The 26,077-nt window shown below is 39.3% G+C and overlaps 1 protein-coding gene and 1 pseudogene across 8 annotated transcripts in view; one reads left to right on the forward strand and one right to left on the reverse strand.

Annotated features, from left to right (window-relative positions):
* The window catches only part of AMBRA1 (autophagy and beclin 1 regulator 1), a 146,891-nt gene extending 120,814 nt beyond the window's left edge, over positions 1-26,077 (reverse strand). For 2 of the 7 annotated variants that reach the window (XM_081152910.1, XM_081152907.1), the window contains exon 1: positions 25,757-26,077. The gene's annotated coding sequence lies outside the window, so the exon portion shown is untranslated. Of the gene's footprint in view, positions 1-25,538; positions 25,569-25,756 lie in introns of those variants that run through there. The other 5 variants (XM_081152913.1, XM_081152911.1, XM_081152909.1 and 2 more) reach the window with 4 other exon arrangements.
* Positions 17,668-18,072, forward strand: LOC308565356 (protein LLP homolog pseudogene; annotated as a pseudogene). The gene has a single exon. The product of its transcript is annotated as a protein LLP homolog pseudogene (transcript).

The raw sequence follows: 26,077 nt of genomic DNA on the forward strand, positions 1-26,077 counted from the left end.
GGTAGGAGGAGTGCAGGAGGCAGCAGATCAATGACTCTCTCATCATTGATGTTTCTATCTCGCTCTCCCTTCCTCTCTCTGAAATCAATAAAGATATATATTTTTTTTAAATAAAAATAAAAAATATTTACAACACAAGCTTTTCAAAAAGACCAGCATAGTTGACTTGCAGAATGTCTAACACCCTAGTTTTGTCTAATTGTTTCTTCACAGTGCCATTTAACTTGCCCTCTCTATCCCTTATATTTCCTGTAAACAGAAGGTTAGGTCTAAAACACTGATTAGATTTAGGTTGTGTTTTGTTTTGTTTTGTTTTGTTTTCAGAGAGAATGCTTCATAGGTGATGCTACCTATGCACCTCCTGATGCAGTGCATCAAGTGGCACATATTCTCAGAATGTCCCATTTGGTCAGAATTGGTAACTCAGGTGATCACTTGGCAAAACACGATCACTTGGCTGAATTTGTAGCAGCCAGAGGGAGCTCTCTTTATAGCTCTGCTCATAAAGATATATTTCTCCCCTTATAATTAGTAAACTGTGGCTAACATTTGGCACCATATGAATATCCCATTCCTCCTGGACCTCTTGCTTAATGGTTTAACGGTCATTGATGCTTCTTTCTTGAACTGTTTCATTTGGTGGCAGCAAAATGTTAGATTTTCTAAAGTCATCATTATTTCTACATGTATTAGCTTGCCTTCTGGAAAGAACTATCCCTTAATAACTGAAGCAGGGTAAATGCTTACTTTTTGTCTTTAATTACTACTTCTTCCTTATTGTTTGTAATAACAAAAACTGGGGACAACCCAAGTGTCCGTCTAAAAGGAACTAGATGACTAATCTACGTAAGGAAGATTCTCTGGGTACTAACAAAAGACCTCCAAGATACATCGTTAAGGGGGGAAAAACAAGGTACAGAATAATATATATATAGTAATGCTACCTTCTGAATACAAGGAGAAATTAACAGTCACTTATTAGGGACTGAAGGAACAAGGTGAATGGAGTCAGAGATGGAAGCAAGACTTCCATCTTGCTTGTCTTATGTCATGATCCCTTTATTTTTTAAAAATCTTGGAGGATAATGATACAAAATAAATATTAAAAATTACTAACCATGATTATCTTTGGGTGGTGGGACTATAGGTGATTTAATAATTAGAAAATGCAATGTTCTTTTCACTTTTTAAATTTAAGTAATAAATGCTTACTGAAAAAAGTCAAACAACAAATTGGCTCTTTACATTTTATGAAAGGCTGCAATCTAAAAAAGTACACAACTACATGCATCCAAATACACACACAAAGAAAATATTTATAGCCTGTGATGAAATGAGTTTTCTTCCTGGAATATTAAAATGTAAAAAGTCAAAGATTCTACGGAAAGACACAACTCCCAAGTTCCTAGTCATATACAGCACACCGTTCCCTAAGGAACTGTATCCTCTAGCCTGTATCCTCATGATATAGCTCTCATCCCTCCTTAGTGCATGATATAAATATGTACACACTGAAAATGTTAACATGCTGTAATCCAACCTCCTGAATAAACCAAGGATGGACTAACTGGAAGGAAACAATCTCCTTGGTGACCCTGACAATTCATGGTTTAAAACCAAGTCTGGAAGAAAAACTGCCTTGCAGCTGAGTAAGTACTAACCAGAAAGGTGCAGAAATACAGTTTCCATTAGTTCACCTTACCCTTTACTGAGCCTGTAATACATTCTGAGCCTGTAATTCTTTAACCTAATATAGAGAATTTCAGAAGAATTAGTTTTGAGGGTCCCTTGTCCTAACAGTGCAACATAAAAGTACTTACAAAGAAATAAACCATTTATAATCTTATAACATGTGAAAACAGCACAGTCTAATTACTAAAAAAAAAAAAAAATCTGACCTCTGACCCCATGTAATTCAAGAGAAAGAAGAAAATATAGATCACAAACATTGTATGATCCAGAAAACTGTAACGCAACCTGGAGTTCCTACAGGTATCAGAACGAAGAGGAAAGAGTTACCAGAAATACCAATTAGCAAGAAAACTAAAAAACTAAAGCTTAAGCTTACCAAAGAGTTTGTCTATCAATTCCCAGGGACCTAAACACACTGAAAGTTCAAACAAGAGGAAGTCTGACTGATAGCAAGAAGTCAAAGGGACTAAAACAATTGCAGTTTTCCTTTTGTCTGAAGAAAAATATTTGCTTTTGTTTCTTTAAAAGGATATGGGACTTCTCTCCTGATACACTCCTTATAGCCACCTGAGAAGAGTGTTTACTTGGTTCTCTATAAAGAATAAGAGGAGCCTGGCCAACATGGCTCAGCAGTTGAGCGTCGACCTATGATCCAGGATATTGAGGTTCCATTCCCGGTTGGGGCACCTGCCCGCGTTTCAGGCTTGATCCCCAGTAGGGGGCCTGCAGGAGGCAGCCAATCGACGACTCTCTCATCATTGATGTTTCTTTCTCTCTCTCCCTCTCCCTTCCTCTCTCTGAAATCAAGACATATTTTTTAAAAAGAACAAAAGGAGCTAAATCAAACTGAAGTCAGACTGACCTGTAGCTGAGGAGGAAGTGCCAGTCAAGTGTGTTCTTTATTCCTCTTTTTAAAAAGGAGGAACAAACAAGGTTCCCAATCTGTTCCTTAAACCAGACTAAGACAAAAGGCGCCAAGAATAGTCTTTGGGAAGCCATTTCACAGTCCCCAGAATCAATTCTCAATCACCAAAAGCCTCATGCAATTAGAACCAAAAGGACACAACAGGGATATACAGGGTGGGGCAAAAGTAGGTTTACAGTAGTTCCTATGGAAAATACGGTAATTAATAAATAATAATAATAAACTGTGTTTTGTGTACTCACAATTATAAACCTACTTTTGCCTCACCCTGTATACATTAACACAAATGTCAAGATTCTCTTCCCCTTTCACCCCACCTCCTATAACATGACTGATCACTCTAAAAAGCTGGAAAGATAAATCACCTTTAAAGATTTTCTCTGCTTAACTCTAGGACATAATTATATTTAAGAACTACTAGTAAAAAAAAAAAAATCACCTAGAGAATATGCCACAACGCAGTAGGAACTGCAAGTTGTGTTAACAGGTTCTCCTTGCAATTTGATCATCTTATGCCAGCAGTTGTGCTCCACCTTCTTCTAGCTACAGTATCTGACTTTCAGCATGTTCACCTCTTTGAGGCTTAGTTTTCCCCTGAGTAAAACAGGAATTGCAATATCTGCTCCATCAGACTGTTGTGAGGCTCCAATAAAAAGAATAGTGGAGCCGTTAATTATTGTCCTTAGTATTCAATCCTCCTTGAGGTTCACTATGGTTTCCCTCACCAAACAATAAAACCCAGAGACCCAAGATGCCACAAATTCCTAAGAGTAGCAGATTTCTAAGCAACATTTCAAAAGCTGTTACCAAACAACAAAGTAAAATGAATATACTCAGGAAAATAAAGTATATTTATGAGGCAAAAATAATCAAATGAGATTTGGGTAACCTGTAGGTAAGTGAATTAAAAAACAGAACCAACCAAGAGGTCGCCAGTTCAATTCCCAGTCAGGGCACATACCCAGGTTTCTCGCTTGATCCCCAGTAGGGGACGTGTGGGAGGAAGCTGATCGATGTTTCTCTTTCACAGATGTTTCTATCTCCCTATTCCTCTCTCTCTCTCTAAAATCAATAAAAACATATTTAAAAAACAAAACAAAACACAGAACCAAAGCTCTAGCCAGGTAGCTGAGCTGGTCAGAGCTTCATCCCCGATCTGCCAAGGTTGTGAGTTTGATCCCAAGGCACATACAAGAATCAACCAATGAACGCATAAATAAGCAGAACAATATATTGATGTTTCCCTCTCTCCCTTCCTCTCTCTCTCCGAAAAATCAATAAATAAATTAAAAATTGATTTCTCTCTGACGTCAATAAAAACATATATATATATAAAAGAACCAAAAATTCAGAGCTTTATCTGCAACCTGGCTAATAATCAGACCGCAAATCTTTCCTTCCAATAGCATTCTAGGGGTATGATTCAGAAAACTACAGTATTAGACCTGGAAGGGACTTCATGGAGTGCAAACACCTCATTTATTCAACTAACTGCATCTTTCCCCACTTCGCTATGCCCGTGTAGGCAAAGTCAAAGAGTCAAATCAGCTATATGATACCAACACATATTCCATAACATAGTGGATTCAACCCAAGGTTAATGATTCAAAAGAAAAAAAAGATCCTTTAAATACTGGATCTAGGATCACTTGTGTAAGTAAAGTTCTCCCAACAACTGGGAAATTAACTACAAAATGTCAGGCCTTGCCCTAGCCAGTTTTGCTCCGTGGTTAGAGCACTGACTCATGGACCGAAGGGTTGTGGGTTTGATTCCAGTCAAGGGCACGCACCTCGGTTGCAGGCTCAATCCGCCCCGGTCCGGGAACGTGTGGGGAGGCAACCAATTGATGTGTCTCTCTCATATCAATGTTTCTCTCTCCCTCTCTCTCTCCCACTCTGTCTGACAATCAATGGAAAAAATATCTTCAGGTGAGGGTTAACAAAAAAATAAGTAAATAATCATTCATTCATTCATTCATTTTAGGGCTCAAAGTCCTGTAGACAGTCCAACAAATTCAATTTTTAAAAATGTTTTTATTGATTTTTAGAGAGAGAGAAAGGGAGAGGGAGAGAAAAACATCAATATGAGAACAAAACATTGATCAGCTGCCTCCTGCACGCCCCCTATCAGGGATTGAGCTGGCAACCAGGGCATGTGCCCTGACCAGGAATCAAACGGGCAACCTTTCAGTGCCTGGAACAACACCCAACCAACTGAGCCACACTGACCAGGGCCGACAAATTAAATTTAAGATAAATTCTTCTAGGCAAATTGAGACTGTCCACTGAAGAGGTCTCCAAACCACTTCACATAAAAGATCTTACCATTGTCACTTAAAAAAAAACACAAAACCGTGAGACAATGGTTAAAACAATAACATTTTCATAGTGCTTTTCATGTCTCAGACACCGTACTTAGCACTTTACATAAAGTAACTCATTTATAATTCTTTACTCCGTAGGGTACATGAGATCCCAAGAGAACAAGATGCACTAGCAAGGGTGGATTCAGGATTTTCAAACCCAGGCATTCTGGCTCCAAAGTCTAAATTTCTAATTACTACAGAAAACTCCCTAATGCCTGAAATAAAAACCTCCTATACTGCCTCTCTATTTGAAACACAGCGTATTTATTTATTTTAAAATTTTACTTATTGATTTTAGAGAAAGAAGAAGGGGGAGGAGGAGAGAGAAACATGTATTTGTTGTTCCACTTATTTATGCATTCACTGGTTGATTCTTGTATGTATCCTGACCGGGGATCGAACAGGAAACCTTGGCCTTTAAGGGCAACGCTCTAACCAACTGAACTACCTGGCCAAGGCTGAGATACAGCACATTCAGAATAAAGTACAGAGGCAGTGGATATATTCTGAAAGTAGAGATGGGAATATGGGAGGTTAAATTTTAGAATGCCATATACAACTGTGATGTGATTTAATGGGTAAAGATAAGACTAAGAAGCAAGAAGTTTCAGTACCTGATTTTTTTTTTTACCACTGAGTTGCTATTGCAATCTTGGACAAACCACACTCTTCCTGAATTTCAAGTTTTCCTCCAGGTATAAAATGAAAATAGTACACCTTCTTTCTATCTTAAAGGAAAAATGTCGTTGGAGTATCTTAGAAGAAATAGAGTACAAAAAATACAAGGCAGGATTACTACTTTTGAAACTAAAAGCAAAGTTAGAAAAATCAACAATAACCAGAGTACACAATAAACCAGAGTACACAATGGGAGTTTGCACAAAGATGTGTGGCACCTACAGTTCTGAGAGAGTGCAAAGAAACTACACAGGCTCTGAAAGAGAAGCAGAGAGTAACTGACAAATTGAAAGCAAATAATTTGATAGAATCAAAACCAACACAAACCAATATTATATACAGTCCCTCTGTAAGAAGCCAAAACCCAGAAATAAAATGCTTACAGACAGAACCTGCACCATCTACTGCATTTATGTTCAGAATTACAAATACTCTAAATTACAAGTGGTCTCTCTATCTAGAAAGTCAGGCTAAGAGGTAATAATGCATCAAGTACCTGGTACAAAGGTTGTCAGCCCAAATTTACCAAGAGATGAGTAAGCAATGTAACCTCTTTTTTGTTCTCATATCCACTATCACCCCCAACATTTTCTATATGTAAACTCAGAATAAAGCAGAATTCTACACGGTATATCACAAATAGGCTAACAACTTTACAAAATGCTTTGCGGATACAAAATTAAATAAATTCTAATTACTGTTATTATAATAAAGGGGATGAAAACACACCAACTTTTCTGCTACAGATTTTGCTTACTAGGGCTTTCTAAAATAACTTATGATGATGTAAGCTAATATACAAATCACAAGAAAGTTTGTGCTCAAAATCAAAGAGTGATCAAAACTAGAAATAGAAAGCTGTAAGTCCCAAATTTGAGATTGACAATCTTCCATACTCCCACTTACCTCAGAAGAATGAAGAAAAAAGAAATGACGTTTTATCTGCAAACTATTCTGCAGGAAAAACAGTGTGCTGAGAACACAAGAACCCCTGAAGACTCAAGGCAGAACAAAAAGGAAACCACTGAACCCAGAGGAAAATGAAGTTCAAGTTTTGAATCCTAAGCCATCAAACAAATCAAGACCAGGAAGGTTACTCTTACAGTGCACAAAACTGGCAAGAGATTTTTCTATTAGCAAGCAAAGAAAAAAGGTAGCGTTTGAAAAAATTTTTATTTGAGAAAAGGTAGCTTTTGATAAAAGAAATTTCAGAGGCAAAAACAGTTTAACCCCAGAAATGGGAACTGACCCCAGCTGCCTCAGGCAAACAGGCCTAATGACTTTTACAACAAAATACCTTTCATCCACCAACAGTATTAGGAGACTGAAGTAGAGCCAAATCACAAAGGACCACATCTTTCTGTTTTCTCCAGTCTTGGGGGAAGAGTCCAACTCTCCTCCTAGAGCGCCACATTGCTCCCTACAGTTCTTAGAAACCCCGGAGCCACAGCAACAGTATTGTAAAAAGCTTTAAGAACATTAACCCCAGGGTCCTCACAAGTCCCAGAACAGATGAGATTACTCACCAGGCAAAAATAAAAATAAAACCTGGAAGAGACTAAGAAATTCATGTAGGTTGGTCAGATGAGTCAGTTGCCAAAGCAGGATTTGAATTCAGGCTTTTCCTTCAGATACTATCAGAGCTTGACTACCAGTCCTTGGCTCAGCAGATACTGTGTTCAGTGTTCTCCAATGTTAGAGTCAGCCCAGGTCAGGTTCTTGGCTGACTAGAATAGGGAAAGGAAAAATTTCCCTCAAGGCTTCAGGAAAAGAAGTCAAATTATTAAGTGCAGAGCTCTTATGCTAAAAGGTCCAGATTGCCCCTCCACCTTGCCAATCACATTTCTCAGCCAATCAAAATAAGACACTGGATTTAAGACCCTAGTCACTTACTTTAAGCTCTGACTAGAAGTTGGATTCCATTTCCCCGACTTTCCAAGTAAAAAAACACTTAAAGGGGGGGTGAGGGATACACAAAAGCAATGATAGACAGCCAAGTGTTTACTGAACATCTACTCTGTACTCAGCACTATTCTAGGCACAGAGGGATACAAGAGTGAATAACATTCCTGCCCTCCCCCAGCCAGGTGGCTCGATTTGAACCCATACACCAAAACGGTTGTTGCTTGGAGCCTGTGTTGCTGATTTGATGGGGTGCAAAGGGGAGGCAACTGATCAACGATTCTCTCTCTCTCCCTTCCTCTCCTTCTAAAATCAATAAACATATCCTCAAATGAGGGTTAAAAAAATAAAAAGAAAAAATAAATATAAAAAAATAAGAACGTTCCTGCCCCCAAGAAGCTTATGTAATTATTTATGTAATTAAAAATTGATGATACTTTCAAGTACTGATAAATGCTAGGAAGAAAATATGGAAAACAATGTTTGGGGGGGGTCAGATTAAAGAGAAGAAACCAATAATTTAGAATCACTTCCTATTTCTTATGAATGTGAGACTGAGAAAATATGAATAACCCAGGGGAAACTTTAAAATATTTTCATACAAATTAATTAATAAATATAATCCAACATTACTCCCTATTTTTAAATAATTACACATAGGACTTAATTTGAAATAGTACCCAAAAAAAGTATCCTTACCTCAAAATAACAGCAATCTTAAAGCCCTATAACTACATGGCAGAAAAATTCCAATATTTATCCAATTATCCACCAACTAATAAAGTCAAGTAGCAGAATATAACATTTTTTAAGCAATACTTCTAGTATTCTTTGAGCATTTGCTACTCACTTGCAGTGCTAAGCACTTTTCCACACAACGTCTCATCTATTTCTCACAATGGCATGAAGACAGGTACTCTCATCATCCCCATTTCACAAATAACAAAACTGAGGCTTAGAGAGCTTAAATGACTTGCCTACCTGGAGGAAAGTTTCAAAATCAAATCAGTTGCCAGGTTGCTCACTATACTATAGTGCTTCTATGGAACAGACACTAAACCTCAGATACAGGGAAAAAAGTTGTTTATGTCCTCACACTAAGGAGGTCATAATTATAAAGAGTTTATTCAGGAATAAATCAGGTGGATCTGAGTCAGAACGCAGTGACTAACGCTATAGCCTCAGGCAAATTCCATGGTATCCTTGCCTCAACTCACCTATCTATAAAGGAACTAACTTCACCAGTGCTAACCAGTACTTACTTCCTAGTGGGTTCTGAGTATTAATATGTGTAATATATACACAGATCACCAGATGAAACAGACAAGAAAAACTACAGCATTATTATTATTGCTTTGATGCTAGAGCAAAGCACCAGAAATCAAGGTAAATAAGTTATGTGCACCAAGAACATAGGGTTTAAGTACTTTGCACTCTTGGGCATTTAGCCCAGAGAAATGAAAAATAATTACATTCACACAAAAACGTGTACACTGCCCGGCCCGGCGTAGTTCAGCAGTTGAGCGCTGGCCTGGGATCCAGGAGATCGAGGTTTGATTCCTGGTCAGGGCACATGCCCAGGTGGCAGGTTGGACGCCCAGAGGGGGGCATGTGGGGAGGCAGCGGATCAATGACTCTCATTATTGATGTTTCTATCTCTTTCTCTCCCTCTCCCTTCTTCTCTCTGAAATCAATAAAGATATATTTTTTTAAAAACCAAAAAACCACATGTACACGATTCCAGGTCTGGGCACATGCCTGGGTTTCTGACTTGATCCCCAGCAGGGGGAGTGCAGGAGGCACCTGATCCATGATGACTCTCTCACTGATGTTTCTATCTCTCTCTCCCTCTCCCTTCCTCTCTCTGAAATCAATAAAGATATATTTTTTTTAAAAAGAGGAGAAAAAAAAAATAATTATTGATTCGTGCAACTTGAATGAATCTCCAGGGAATTTTGATATGTGAAAAAGGCCAACTCTCCCACCAAAAAAGTTACATACTAAATTATTCTATTTACACTGCATTCTTAAAAAAACAAAGGGAGACAGATTAGTGATTGTCAGGGATTACAGATAGGGCTGGGGTAGGGGGAGATAGGCCACCTTCTCTACACAAAGCTTTACAGCAACTTTATCCACTGCACTATAAAATCATTATGATTAGGGGGCGGGAGTAGATTAAAAGGGCACCAAGAGAGTAGTCTCCGGTGATGTTCTGTATCTTGACTGTATCAATGGCAATACCCTAGTTGTGGTAGTGTACTGCGGATTTGTAAAATGTTACCATTGGGGAAACTGAGTAAAGGGCAGAATCTCCCCCCACCTCTCTCACTCACTATTACTTCTTGGCACCTGCATGTAAATCTACAATTATCTCAAAATCAAAACTTTAAAATTTTCTTTAAATATATCTTTATTGACTTCAGAGACAGGAAGAGAGACAAAGAGAGAGAGATAGAAACATCAATGATGAGAGTCATCACTGATCGGCTGTATCCTGCACGCCCCCACTGGAGATAGAGACCGCAATCCGGGCATGTGCCCTGACCGGGAATCGAACCACAATCTCCTGGATCCTACCTAGGTGGATGCTCAACTGCTGAGCCATGCTGGCTGGGCCAAAACTTTAATTTTTAAAAAATAAGTAACACATGCTCCTTATAACAAGGAAAACAATAGCATGTGGTCAATCTCCCTCCCAACCTCTCCAATTTTCACCCTCTTGAGATAAACACACAAACTCACTGCTCATACAAACACACATTCATGTAACAGTTTTTGTTTCCTGTATCAAAATTGGATCATATATATTACATATTACCCTGAAGCCTACAATCTTCATTTATTATCACTATATCATAGAGGCCAAAAAAAAAAAAAAAAAAAAAAGCACCAAGCAGGATGAGAGGCATAGAATATTTTCTGACTGGGGCAAATCTGACAAATGCTTACCATTCTAACGTACAATATCTGAGTCAGCAGCATTCAGTCAGACTGTGTAATACAGAAGTAACATTCTAAAGAGATCTGCAAAAAATAGTCTTCAGCAGCTACTCGAGCCCAAACAGGAAGAAATGCTAAATAATTTTTTTTTCAGTAGATAACTGCAAGAGGGGATAATGCTCCCACGTACTCAAGTCAGAGCAAACAAACTTCTGTGAAAATATATCTCTCCTTCAAGTAGAAGTGCAAAATGTATTAGTGATAATTTGTAAAACATCCATTTGTAATAATAGCTACTACCACTCTTAAGTGCTAATGTTTTACACATTCTATCTCTAAAGCCCCTTTCTACCTTACTCCCATTTTACAAACAAACCTGGCCCAATGTGAAATTACTTGCCCATGATCAGACAGCCAACGTGGTAAAGTTTGGCATTCAAAACTATAAACTAGTGCCTAGCCAGCGTGGCCCAGCAGTTGAGCATCATCAATCTATGATCCAGGAGATCGAGGTTCAATTCCCGGTCAGGGCACATGCCAGGGCTGCAGGCTCGATCCCCAGTGGGGAGTGTGCAGGAGGCAGCCAATCGATGACTCTCTCATCACTGAAGTTTCTATCTCTCTCCCTCTCCCTTCCTCTCTCTAAAATCAGTAACGATATAGTAAAAAAAAACTAAAAAAGCCTAGCCGGGCGTGGCTCAGTGGCTGAGCGTCGACCTAGGATCCAGGAGATCGGGGTTCGATTCCTGGTCACGGCACATGCCCGGGTTGCGGGCTCGATCAATGACTCTCTCATCATTGATGTTTCTATCTCTCTCTCTCCCTCTCTTTTCCTCTCTCTGAAATCAATAAAGATATATTAAAAAACAAAAACAAAACAAAAAAACACCTATAAACTGGTGACTTTTCCATTTTACCAAGTTTTTCTATTATTGCATGCCAACAGAAGAGATTCAATAAATGTAACAAGTGTATTTAGGTAGAAGCCATTTTCTAAATGTCTGCTGATTTTGATTCAATTTTTCCATTCAGCATACTTTGGGGGGAATTATACTAAGAACAATTGTAAGGAAGCTAATGTAAGAGATTATCATTTGCTTTTGGGAGGATAGTTGAATTCTTCATACCCATAGCAATTTGTACTTCCTTGAGGGTAACACTAGCCACATTTCAGTAGGTGGCAGGACAAAGAAATGAACAAAACAAACAAGCAAAATTTAAAAAAGAAAAAAAAGAAAAAGCCTCCAACCTCAAAGAACCCGCAATCTAGTGAGGATACAATACACTGTAACTCTTAACTACCATACTGAAATGTGGCTAGTGATACACACCCTCAAGGAAGTACAAATTGCTATGGGTATGAAGAATTCAACTATCCTCCCAAAAGCAAATGATAATCTCTCACATTAGCTTCCTTACATTTGTTCTTAGTTTCAATTCTGCCCTGATATTCTAGAAGTCACATACTTCCCTTCTTGATCCCTGGGCAAAAAGGCTACAATGACATTCTATACAAAACACTGCCTTGGACATGCTCAATAAGTATGAACAGAAGCTTACCAGCTCAAACAGCATAAGGTTCTTCCTCCCAAAATAATGTGATTTTTAAAAAATTTTAGTGATGAAAATAAAGTGTCTTTAACCTTCTTGGTCAAAATCATGGATGTACAGAATTAAAAGTGACTTAGACATCATTTGAACATAAGATCTTAAAAAGTTAAATTCACCCATCCAATGTTACAAGACTCACTAAGGGCAGCTCTGAGACAAAAGACCAGGTCTCAACTCATTGTATGGGGTTCCTTTCCACAATTGCTTCATTCAAGTCCAATGAAATGAACTTAATGAAATTCAAGTTTTCTCATTTCATCAAAGACAGATGCATCCATGAATAAATAATCATGCGTGCCCAGCCGAGCGTGGCTCAGAGGTTGAGCATCGACCTAGGATCCAGGAGATAGGGGTTCGATTCCTGGTCAGGGCATATGCCCGGGTTGCGGGCTCAATTCCCAGTCGAGGGCATGCAGGAGGCGGCCGATCAATGACTCTCTCATCATTGATGTTTCTCTCTCTCTCTCTCCCTCTCCCTTCCTCTCTCTGAAATCAATAAAGATATATTTTAAAAAATAAGAAGAAGAAATAAAGAGTAACTTCATTAAAAATAAACATGCTACGCACCCATCATGAATACACAGAAGGTAAAGGACTGCCTATCCTTGATATGGCAGAAGCTCTTCTGGCATTTGGAAGCTATTTTAGGATCCCTCCTTATCTAGGGAGGGAAATGTCAATACACTTAAAAATTGCCAACATCATCTTCTTAGCTATAGCTGGTATCTGGGGGGTGTCTACTATGAGCCAGGCACTTCACATATTATTTCTGATCCTTACCACTATTCAAAGATAGGTGTTAGCACCCCACTGTATATGTGCATACCAGTTTAAATAAGTATCCCCAAATCCCACAGCTACCCAGGGGCAGTGCTAGAAACCCAACTCTAAAGTCCATGTTCTTTTCCCACAATCCTACGCTCCCTAACGACAGAAAACTACCCTGCACATGTGGCTGTGACGTCAAGCCACTTCAAACTTTGACACAAATTACTGATTGGCAGTTACATAATTTAGCCATCTTTTTAATCTTCAAGTTGTTTTAAGTCATTTTCTTACATGATTCCTCAGTGGTCTTCCAGGTTTTATTTATTTTTCTCTTTAAGAAGCAAAACCCTTTTTCCAAATGAAATCTTAACTGAAAACACTAAAATATAAAACAGATCAAAGTTTAGCTGCTCTGGTTTAAGCAGAGTAGTAAGACCAAAGCTCTTCCTTACTCTCACAGCCACCCTTTAGCATCTCCAAAGAACGTAATTTGAAAAAGCACTAGCTTGAAACAGAAGACTATCTTTTCATCTCAGCTTTGCCATTCACCATTTATATAACCTTTGGCAAGAAAAAGTTTCATTTTTTCTCATCCTTTACAAGAGATACCACCATCCACTTAATAGGTCTGTAATGAATATTACATAGAGGAACAAATATAAAATTCCCAGCACATGGTAAATATTCAAAAGTTGGCTCCCCTCTCTTTTATTCTGCAGAGGTAACAGCTGTTGCCAATTCAAGAAAGCTCAATACATATATTTGATGATATCTTCAGTAGCAGGAAACAACAAGTAAATGCTCCCACAGCTCAACTAAAATAAACAAACATAATAAATCCTTCATTAAATGCATCAATGGTAATACCATCCTACCCAGCTTAGCTTCCCTGTCAATGACCAATGGACCTCAAAGCACGATTTTGCTGAGACAAGGGATCTCTTATGAGATACCTTAATGTAGACCCCAACTGTCAGATTGAATGAATGAATGCTGTTCTGAGCACCTTAACATTGGGAACTTAGTATTGCACCTAAACTGGGAACTTAATATTGCATTTAATGAATATTTTTATGTTCATGTTCTGCAACAGAATCTAATGTTCATTTGCCCATCTTCTGGGCTCCTATTTCTCCAGGCAACACAAACCAAAAATATGTTTATGTCATGTGCACCTTCATCTAAGTAATTTTAACCTGGCACATCCTAAACTAGTCATTAAGAATCTATTAGTCTGTTCTTAATAATGTGTTCCCATTTCCACAGGTATAACAGGAGACCAAATTAATTTTTATAGGAAAGAGATTCTCAGTCCGAATCTAAGCCCAGCCAACAAATCTCAAATCACATACTCTACAGAAGCTTCATATGTTGGCTTTGATCCCCATAGTTTAGGAAGAAAATCATAAGAAAAATAATGTACAAAAAAATTGTTTAATAGCCCTGGCTGGGTAGCTCAGTTGCTTAGAGCATCGGCCCAATACTCCAAGGTTGCAGATTCGATCTCTGGTCAGGGCACATACAAAAATCAACCCATGATCCCAGCTGGTGTGGCTCAGTGGTTGAGCATCGACCTATGCCTACAAACCAGGAGGTTACTGTTTGACTCCCAGTCAGGGCATATGTCCACGTTGTGGGCTCGATCCCCCGTCGGGAGAATGCAGGAGGCACCCCATCAATGACTCTCATCATTGATGTTTCTCTCTCTCCCTTCTCCCTTCCTTTCTCTGAAACCAATAAAAAAATATTTTTAAAAATCAACCAATGAAAGCATAAATAAGTAGAACAACAAATCTTTCCTTTTCCTCTAAATTAAAAAAAAAATTTTAAAGAAAAATTAAAGAAATACACCATACAGCCATGAAGAACACATATGATAAAGAACACATCCCTCAGCATAAGATTCAGAATGTTAATCTTCTACTTTACCAGGAGACCTTGACCAAATCACCTACTCTCTATTGATTATTTCTTCATATGGAAAATGATAACATGCTCATTAAAATGCCAGAATACTGTTTTGATTCTATCAAACAATTATGTTCTGGGGTTACCAGGGACCTCAGCAAGTCATCTTTCTTATCTCCCTCATTTCTCAACAAGCCCAAACCTAAATCATCCTAGAAAGATAGTTACTAAGTCTTTGGGGAAGATATTTCATAACCTCCCTTGGTAACATTCCAGTATCTTGCAGTCAGGAAGTTCTTTCTAATTTGTAATATATATCCCTTTAGTTGCAATTAAAACATATTCCCTCTTGTCTTATCCTCTATGGAAAGAGAACATCTGCTTAACACCACCTGAACAATATCTCTTCAAGAGATTATAAAATATAGGAAGCCCATTTCAAACAGCCTCATGTAAATTCAACATGGCTTTAAATGGGTCACCTTAGACAAAGAACATGATTAAGTTTTAAATTCCAAGTTCCATCACTGACTTGCTCTGAAGATGATAGGAAGTTAAAACGATGCAGATGCTGTGCCTCAATTAAACCATCAGTAAAATGCAAATAATAAAACCAGTATGTTAGAACACAGTTCCTCAAAAATTAAACATACAGGAAAGAGATTCTCAATCCCAATCTAAACCCAGCCAACAATTCTCAAATCACATACTACGTCCCTGCAATTCCACTCAAAAGCATATACCCAAAACAAATGAAAACAAGTACATATACACACGTTTACAGTAGTACCACTGACAATATCCAAAAGGTGGAAACACTCCAATTGTTCAATGGATAAACAAATTATGGTATATACATATGCAAAAGGTTATGTGTATATTATACGATTCCATTACACAAAATATCCAGAACGGACCAATCCATAAAAACAGAATGCAGATTGCTGGTTTCCAGGGCTGGTGGAAAGAAGGAATGAAAAGCTGCTGCTTAATTGGAAAGAGGTTTTACTTAGCAGTGATGGACATGTTTTGGAACTAGACAGAGATGGTAGTTACACAACATTGTGAATGTACTAAATGCCACTGAATTGTTCACTTTAAAATGGCTAATTTTGTATTACACCATAACTTTCTTTTAAAAGAATGCTAGGAGAACTAATAAGGACAATATTCATAAAATGACTAGCCCTTTCCAGGAAAGTCATAATATAAAATTCTAGATAGACTTGTAGCCCAAATGTTTAATATTATTTCAATACAGCTGATCAGACTCTGAGCAAGAATATGTAAATGGGAAACAAATAGAAACCAAAATCAAGTCTAGAGTCACAATTATACAGTATCCTGTATGGAACTAAGAGCCAATAAATAAGTGAATGAATAGAGAGATAAATAAACAAGCATATCAGCTAATTAACTAAAGCAACAATAACCACAGGAAAACAGTTAACAAAAAATAAAGGTAAGGAATGAACTTTAAAAGCTAATACCAAAATACAAAGACCCATTAGGCTGGAAGGTGAAAAAAGAAAAGCTAACAATAGCAAAGTTGAAGAGTTACACAAACCCTTAAACTCCAAAGCCACGTAAAAACCATGAGAATCATTACTCTCCCCATTTTGCAAATATCCTCACTCCCTTGCACCTTTCTCTTTTAATGCAACCTCCTGGCAAGACACCAGAGCTAAACAGTCAAGAACTCAAAGATGAAAATGTATTGCTCCCACCTTCATGGACCTTATTATATTACTTCTGAAAGTATTACTTCTTATGGGGAGATACACATGCTAATAATCTCTACTTCCTCCCTTCCCACTTCTTGAACCCACTTCAATCTGGCTTCTGGCCCTACATTCCTCCAACACTGTGCTTGCTGTCATCAATGATCTCTGTGTCGCTAAAATAACAAAATACAGGTGGATCACTTCCTTCTTGAAACATGCTCTTCTCTCCATTTCTGAGATTTTCTCTTCAATTCCTAAGAGCTGGGTCTTCAGCACTCTTCCCTTCCTAGTCTATACATACCCTTCCTCTAGGTAATCTCCATTTTCCTTGGCTGTAAATACCACCTATATACTAAGAGCATCCGGATTTATTTCCAGCACCATTTTGAGCATTAGCTCAAAGACTGCTTGCTTGGTGTCTTCACTTGCATGTTTTCACACATCTCACATTTAGCATGACTAAAATTGAGGTCTTCGTTCCACTCCCCAACTCCAGTCAAAATCTGCTCCTCCTCCAGTGTTTCCATCTCAGAAATGGCAACTTCATCCACCCAGATGCTCATGCCAGAAATCTGGGAATCACACTTGACACCTCCCTCTTCCCACATATCCAATCCATCATTAGGTCTTGCCTGTCCTAATTCTAAAATATCTACTAAATCTTTCTACATTTTACTCTGTCTCCACTGCCTACAGCCTAATCCCAACCACCATTTTTTGCCTGGACCGCTATAAGACATCCTAACTACCATACTTCCCCCTCTTCTTCTCTTTCCAAATTTTCCACAATTTCCAAATTTTTATCTAAAACGATCCACAGTGTAGCCAGGGTAATCTTTTAAAATCATATACTAGGTCACAACACTCTTAAAACCTTCAGAGGCTTCCAATTATACTTTGAAAAAAAATCCAAGCTCCCCAACACAGTCCTGCTTAAAGTCTCTATCCTTGCACTAAGTGTCTTCCCTTCCTCCCCCACTTGTATTCCAGCCACACCAATTTCCTCTCAGTTTCTCACTGCCAAGTTCCTCCCTGAACCCAAAGGCTATCCTGCTTGCTATCCCCTTACCCTCCCTTTTCATCCTTCTAGTCTCGCCTTAAATATCACTTCAGAAAAATATCCCCAGGGGGGCTTCCGGTCGTCGTGAGCGGTGAGCCTTTTAGATAAAATATGGCTATAAGCTTACGGAGTAAGTGGAAAAGGAAGATGCGTGCTGAAAAGAAAACAAAAAATGCTCCAAAGGAGCTTAGCAGACTTAAAAGTATTCTTAAAGCAGATACTGATGTTCTAATGAAAGATGTTCCAGAGATAGCAACTGTGGTGGTCCCCAAACATTCTGAAGAGAAAACCCAGGGGATGGCAAAAGATGAAACAGGTGACATGAAAATGGGGACTGATATTAAGAGAAACAAAAAGATTCTTCTAGACCAGCATGGACAGTACCCCATATGGATGAACAAGAGGCAAAGAAAAAGGCTGAAGGCACAGCGAGAGAAAGCAAAGGGGAAAAGCAAAGCAAAAGTGGTAAAGGCAGCTAAGGGTTTGGCCTGGTAGGCTTAAAAACCTGAAAAATGCAACATGGAACAGATCTTTGATTAGAATGTACACACTGATTTCAGCTTCCATTGAATGAAAACTTTGTTTCCGTATCTTAACTGGGCCTTTTTCTTCAATTCAACCCAACTCAACTCCTCAAATTTGTTTTGGAAACTTGAATAAGATACTTTCTTTGACGAATGAAAGCTATAATATTTTAATTGGATGCTGCAGGGATTATCAGACATGAAAATTCTATCAAGTATTAATGTGGTTGTGGTTGTTTTAGGTTTTAATAAAGATAAAGGATATACTAACTCAGATGTAAAGAAAACTATATAGCGATATTTTAAAATATAACGGCAGTGGATTTTATAAGCAGTAGTTGTTTGGAGTTTTGATTTTGTATAAGTCATAATAAAAGGTACTTTGTTTCGATCTTGAAAAAAACACACAAAAAACCTCCTCACAGCTCCAATATAATTCAGGTTCCCCTATTAGAATATCCTTTTTACTTTTCCATCATGGGACTTTACACACTTCGCAATTATACATTTATTGATGCATTTTTAATTTATTGCCTTTAGACTATAATTTCTACAAGGGCATGGACAATGTCTATTTTTTTTCACTCTAGTCTTAGTATAGTGACAGTAGTTTAGAAAGTTTAGAATTGTTTAAAGTAGTTTAGAACCAACATAATTTAGGAATTAAGAGCAGGGGACTATGGAACCAGGCTGCCTGGTTTCAAATCCTGGTTCTGCCACTTACTAACTCTATGACTTTGGGCAAACTGCTTAGCCTCGCTGTGCCACAATTTCAACACCTATAAAATGAGGAGAATAAAAGTACCTACACCATGAGGTTGTTATGAAAATGAAAAGAAGCAATGACACAAAGCACTCAGTACAGTACCTGGCACGAAGCACTTCAATAAGCATGGTTCTAATCAGTTCTTACGGTATCCTTACTACCCACCACATTTTCTGAATGAATGATTGAAAAAAACAGACTCCACTATGATCATCAAGTAGGTTTTCAAAATGACAGAGCAGGAATATTATAAGAGACTTAGAGAGGAAAACAAAAAGGTAAGGCAAAGACTGAAGCAGCCCACAACTTATAATGGCATAAAGAGGTAAGAGTAATAAAAACCAACTCTGCTGGATTCTAAGTCTTTACCACTATCCAAAAAATGTTCGTTCTTCCAGAAGTTTACCCAAGGCAATTTGGTAACTTTGATTTTTCTCTAAATATCATTCTTTTCCACGCCTTTAATCAATTTCAAAATCTTTCAAGCACCAACAACAGTTCAAACGGATGGTAACTCACAGTTTAAATAGAAGGTAAAATTCAGATGCTAACATTTTCTACCTGTTTTGCAAAGAAATGTTCTTTTCCTAAAATAGCTCTGGCCTGTTTTGCTACATATATTACAAAATCCTCAAAATTTTGCCATCTATCTTATATTTGGAACTCTTTCAGACATTGCTTTCTAGGTTTCTCTTTCCCAGTAAGGGCTCATCCTCTTACTTTAATCTGAAGTGTGCTGAGGGGAAGAAGGGACATATATGCTGCTTTAACTTTCTATTCCCTATTCAAGTTTTCTCAAAACACCCTAACTTCAATCTAAGTATCATTATTATTTGTTCTCCTTTTTAAATTTATTTTATTTTATAAATATATTTTTATTGACTTGAGAGAGGAAGGGAGAGGGAGAGAGATAGGACCATCTATGAGAAAGAAACATTCATTAGCTGCCTCCCGCACAACCCCCACTGGGGATTGAGCCCCATACCCAGGCATGAGCCCTGACTGGGAATCAAACTGTGACCTCCTGGTTCATAGATTGACGCTCAACCACTGAGCCACATCGGCTGTTCTCCTTTTGAAGAACATATCTTTATCATGTTATAATAATAATACTGAAAATGACACTGGCATATACAGTGCTACATGCTGTTCTTTACATATATTAACTCATTTAATTCTCACAATTAAGTGATATTCTACAGATGAGCAGAGGCACAGAAAGGTTTAGTAACTTGCCCAAGTTGCACAGATAGTAAGTAGTGGTGCTAGAATTTGGACCCAGGCTACTTGGCTTCAGAGTCAGTGGTGCTATGTCTTTATTCAAGAGTTTGGGAAGACATATTTTTCTGCCCTGTTTCACTGGTCAGCCAGATTGAAATACTCCAATTTTCTCCCCAAATTAAACATGCGTATTAATCCTCTTCAAATCAGCAAATTTCAGATGTTTCACTATATCATTGGCATATATACCTAAAACAAAGTAATTTTGGGTCATAGCAGAATCTATGTTCTATCCTGGGAAGCCAAAATCAACAAATGATGAAATCGTGAAATGTGAAATCTACCTCAGTTAATTCCACAGATAAAAATATGACTCCACTCTGTACAATGCTTGTTCCCACTTCCTCACTTCACATTTACTTCTCAGCCTACTCCTGATCTGGTTTTGACTTCCCTCATCAAGATCACTCATGAAGACTACTTAAGATCTCTCGGTTTCCAAAGGCAAATGCCAGTTCTCCATTCTTTTCTTTTTTTAAAATATATCTTTATTGATTTCAGAGACAGGAAAGGAAAGGGACAGAGAGAGATAGAAATATCAGTGATGAGAGAGTCATTGATCGAGCCCACAACCCGGGCATGTGCCCTGACCGGGACTTGAACCCTGATCACCTGGATCCTAGGTCAACGCTCAACCACTGAGCCACACCTGGCGGGGCCAATTCTCCATTCTTATCTGAACTGACCTTTCAGCAGAACCGCAAACAAGTAAGGAGCTTCCTTACTTTTAAAACATTTCCCCCCTCAACGTCTCACTGTTGGGATTTTCCTGTTCCCTCTCTGGGTCTCCTTTTCAAAATCCTTGATTTCTCCCCATTGTCTCAATCTTTAAACGTTGCTGTGTTCCAAAGCTCAGTCCTACTTTTTTCTTTTCTCTATTAAAAGAAAAAGAAAAAATATGCCAATAAGTAGTAATAAAAAAATGACTGCAAAATACTTTTAATTCTTGAAAGGCACCAAATAAGATTATAAATATTATATACACACTCAGCAGATGCCTACATTTTCCCTCTCTCAATTTCATGACATTCCTCTTAAGTCTTTCCCCTTATATAAGGCACTACAGCTTAGTCCCTGCTACAAATACACCTAAAGGCATGACATCTATCTAGTGTTCAAATTCATTGAACTCAACTCCCAAAGAATAGTTATTTGGGGGAAAACATAATAAATGAGAACTAATTAAATTCAGGTCACATAAGAATTAAAATATTAAACTCAGTCAAGCAGGTTGGATATTTACAAGCCATAATTATCCTTTACCAGGGCAAATCCAGTCATCATACATTAAGTAACAGACAAATATTACGTGTAGCCATCTTAAATGAAAACTTCTATTGTGATGGCAGCAGGGGAACCATAATTTACTGAATCATGTTATGTTGTAATTGCAACTTTTTCGAGGGGTTAAGGATGCCATGACTGACAACTCCAATCCCTGTGAACTCAGTCCCCTCCTCACTCCTCCATCTCTCTGTCAGCCCTGGATTGTTTCCTTGCAAGCACAGCCTAAATTTCAATTTATCAGATACCTGCGAACTCTGCTCCCCACTGGAATAAACTCCAAAAGAGCAAGAATCATCATGTCCAGCCTTGTATTCTAGCATCTAACGAGCATTCAATAAATTCTAGACAAACAAAATTCTGAAAAAGGGTTGAAATACTATAGTCACAATCAAGAAAGAGCTCCAAAGATCTGATAGGCATATTTCATACCTCGGGAATAAACACAGGACAAGAAAATACTTAATGAAGTCCCAGCTGGGTGACTGCTGGTTGGAGCTTCGTCCCTTACACCGAAAAGGCCGTGGGGTTCATTCCCTGTCGAGGCACAAACCTAGGTTGTGGGTTCCATCCCCAGTCAGGGAGCATAAGGGAGTCAACCGATCTGATGTTTCTCTCCCCCCCAATCATTACTCTCTCTCAAATCAATAAAACATATCTTTGGGTGAGGATTAAAAAAAAAAAAAAAGAAAGGGAAAAGTTTAGGTCAAGAAGTGGAGATATCAACAAGAGCAAAGGAAGCGAGAGAGAACGAGTTAGAAAAGATATTACACTAACCTACAGACACATAAGCCAGGACTAACTGAAGAGAGGGGGTAAATATGCTTAGTCTCACCCCATCTAAACATGTAGCATCTAAAACTCATCTCTCACTAGCACTTCCAAGCACTCACTCCTTTCCACATCATGTTAGTAAGCTCCTCCAATGCTAGTTTAATGCTTTTCACCTCTGTGGTCCTTCACTGTCAAGCAGAATGCTGCCTTGAAAGAAACCGGTTGTCCAAGAACCTAGATGACATCTGTTCATTGTTGCTGTAAGATAGCACAGAAGTTAACATTTGAAGAGCACTTTATCTTTTCAAAGCAGCTTCATGTACTTTTTCAACAGAAGTATTATCTTTCCCATTCTTTAAATACAGACTCATAAAAGCATTCGAAGCCTTGGATATGAAGCCCAGCTCTGCTATATACACTTGCTGTGTGATCTTGGTCAAATTTTTTACTGTCAGAGCTCAGTATCCATGGGGAAAATAAGATCTACCTTAAAGGACTATTATGAATATTAAATGAGATTAAACACATGTAAAGAACCTGACACAGTAAATGCTCAATAAAGGACAGTAACCTTCCCTATAGCTTCCTTAAATAATTTTCACAAGATTTCTCAGCTAGTAAGCTGGTAAGCCTAGGACTTAAATCCTGGTCTCCTGATTCCTTAATCTGCTTTTTTCTTACCTCATCACTTCGGCAGACTGCCACATACTACTGTGCACATAAACACATTCTGACAAAAACTGATCACCAGTTTTTTTTATCTATCAGTAGCTAATTTTAGTTTTTGGAAAAGGAAAACTTGGGAGGAGAAGGGGCTTTAAAATATAAACTACCCCCAAACCACAGGACAGGTTATACTATAGTACTTCTGTATAAACAGAAATTATGACAAGAAAACAGAGAGTTCTCTTTAGGTTTATGAGGAACAACTGGAGAAAGAAACAAGAATGACTATGGTTAAAGGAACTTACAGGTGTTTTGGGTTGTTGGTGTGTTTTTTTTAAATATATGTCTTTATTGATTTCAGAGAGAGGAAGGGAGAGGGAGAGAGAGAGACAGAAACATCAATGATGAGAGAGTCATTGATCGGCTGCCTCCTGCATGTTCCCGACTGGGGATCAAGCCCCCAACCCAGGCATGTGCCCTGACCAGGAATCAAACCGCGGTATCCTGGATCCTAGGTCGATGCTCAACCACTGAGCCACGCCCGGCCGGGCTGTTGGTGTTTTTTTTGGTAAACCAAACCACAGGGTAAGAAGATTTGCATCCCATTCCAAAATAACTCTATCAAGACATATTTTTTTTAAAAAGACCTAAGCCCTGGCCAGTGTGGCCCAGTTGGTTGGAGCATCATCCCATGCACCAAGAGGAAGCAGGTTTGATTCCCAGACAGGGCACATCCCCAGGTTGCGGGTTCGATCTACAGTGGAGGCGCATACGTGAGGCAAGTGATCAATGTTTCTCTCTCACATCGATGTTTCTATCTCTCTCTCTCCCTCCCTTCCTCTTTCTAAAATCATTGAAAGGGGAAAAAAAGCCTGGCCAGGCATGGCTCAGCAGTTGAGCATTGACCTAGGATCCAGGAGATCGCAGTTCGATTCCCGGTCAGGGAGTATGCCCGGGTTGTGGGCTGCAGCCGATCAATGACTCTCTCATCATTGATGTTTCTGTCTCTCCTCCTCTCCCTTCCTCTCTGAAATCAATAAAGATATATTTTAAAAAAAAAACAAAAAAACATAAAATGTTCCTAAATTTCTTTGTGACACTCATAGCAAGCAAACTCCACTTATTATTTAGCATTCATTAGGAGCCACTGAGATACTACACTAACTTTAAATTCTATGCTGAACCTATCAATCCCCATTCTAAGCCTAACTTCTCAATCTAGATTCTCCATAAAGATTGTCTGGTGGCTTGCCCTGGCCAGCATGGCTCCATGGTTAGAACTTCCTCCTGTGTACCCAAGGGTTGCAAGTGCCTTCCCTGGCCCCAGTCTGGGTGCATGCAGGAAGCAGCCAATTAGTGTGTCTCATGGCTCTCACATATATGTCTCTCTCTACCTCCCTCCCTCCCTTCCACTCTCTAAAAAGAAAGAAAGAAAGAAAGAAAGAAAAAAAAGTTTGGTGGCTCTTCCTTAATCCCTATCTAGGAGCCCTGAAGTCCTAGTAACTAGGAAATCACTCATAATCAAGGGCCCTTCAGTTAAATCTTACTGACTTCACCAAACACACACACACACACAAATTAGAGGAACAATAATATTTACAAAACTCATGTGAGAATTCTAAATTGTTAAAGGAACACAGACTTGTATACAGTAGTTTCTATTCAAGGACCAGGACTATGGAAATACTTATTCAACCCAGAATGACCTCTCCGCTGATTTTTTTTTCCCAGCAAAGAAGTTACACAAATTAGGATTATGACACTGAATCCAATAAAAATGAAATGAGTAAGAACACTTAGTCCCCAAAGTTTCCAAGTCGGGAGGCAAAAGGAAAACATAATGGAGTCCCCAGAATGTTAACTTTCAATTTAAGTATCTCAATATTTGAATGAGTCCTACACACAACCTTTTTAACTCTAGTATATGCAGTAACTAAATCACTACTCAAAAATAGCAAAACTGTTCTGAAAAAGAATCCTGAGGTTTCCTTTGGATTCTTCCTAGAAAGCAAACTCTCTCAGGACAAATACCTCACTTCAAAACCTTGACCATCTTGTTAGACATTAACCTGTTAACAACTACAGTTGAAAGATTTCCACTGAGAAACAGGCTGAGGGGAAGGGGCAATAAGTATCAACCAGAAAGCAAACTGGGGGGAAAAAAAAAAGCAAACTGGACAGCAAATAAAAAATTTTCTACCAAGAAACATAAATTGTCATTGCTACTCTCGCGAAAATACAGACTTTGAAAAGCAAAGCTAGACAAAAGATCGCATAAAGTCTCCAGTGACAAATCTATACTCCTAGGAAGGAGTAACCCCAGGCAATCAAACGACAAATCGCATGTAAAGATCTGGTGGGGATATGGGGAAAGTCACATCCCAGACCTCAGCCTGTTTCCCTACCCAAAAAAGCCAAGAACATGACACTTCGCTCAGAGCTAGGGAGCCTGGTTCCATAAGCCTACACCTACTCAAGGGTCCCTTCAAAGGCCGGTCGCATTGGGGGTCCCCAGTGCAATTGGGTCAGGACACCGGAGCGTTGGGGGGCTGGGGGAGAAAGGGAGGAGGAGCAGAGCGCGCACTGCTCCATCTGTTCCTAGAAAGCTATTTCTCCCCACACTGGGGGTGCCAATGCCCGCCCTGGACCCAGCAACCCCTCCCTACCGAACCACACCGGGCAGCCCAGCATCTCTCCCTCCTTCCGGCTTCTCCCTCAGCTCCCCGCCGCCTCTCCGACCGCGCCCCCGAACGCAGCCGGGTAGCTCCTCCTCTGGCCGCGTCTCCGCAGCCGACCCGCCCGCCCACCCGCCGGCGCCAAGGTCTTCGCAACCCGACGGCGGAAGGATGCCGGGCCCGGCCTCCCAGGCTCCTCCCGGGCCTACCTGCGGGGCGGGCGGGGGATCGATTTGCAGCCCAGCGGGTGGACTAAGCCACTAAGAGGAAGAGGAGACAGGAAGAGAGCAAGGCTCTGCCGACCAGCGGGAAAAGCAGCCTGAGCGCGGGGCCTCGCGGATAAGTCAGCCTTCGACCCGGCACCGCCGCCGCTCAGGAGACATCAAGCTAGAAGACGGCGCAAAAGATCACCGAACACACGAACGTCCCAGACATCAAAGGAGGAGCGCCCACGCAGTCGTTCAAGGCCGTGCTGTCGAGTGCCGAAAAGCACCTCCGCTCCAGTTCAAGGTCCGGCTGCAGTCCAAGGC

This window comes from Miniopterus schreibersii (assembly GCF_964146895.1).
Source record: "Miniopterus schreibersii genome assembly, chromosome: 12".
In the NCBI taxonomy this organism is placed as follows: Eukaryota; Metazoa; Chordata; class Mammalia; order Chiroptera; family Miniopteridae; genus Miniopterus; species Miniopterus schreibersii.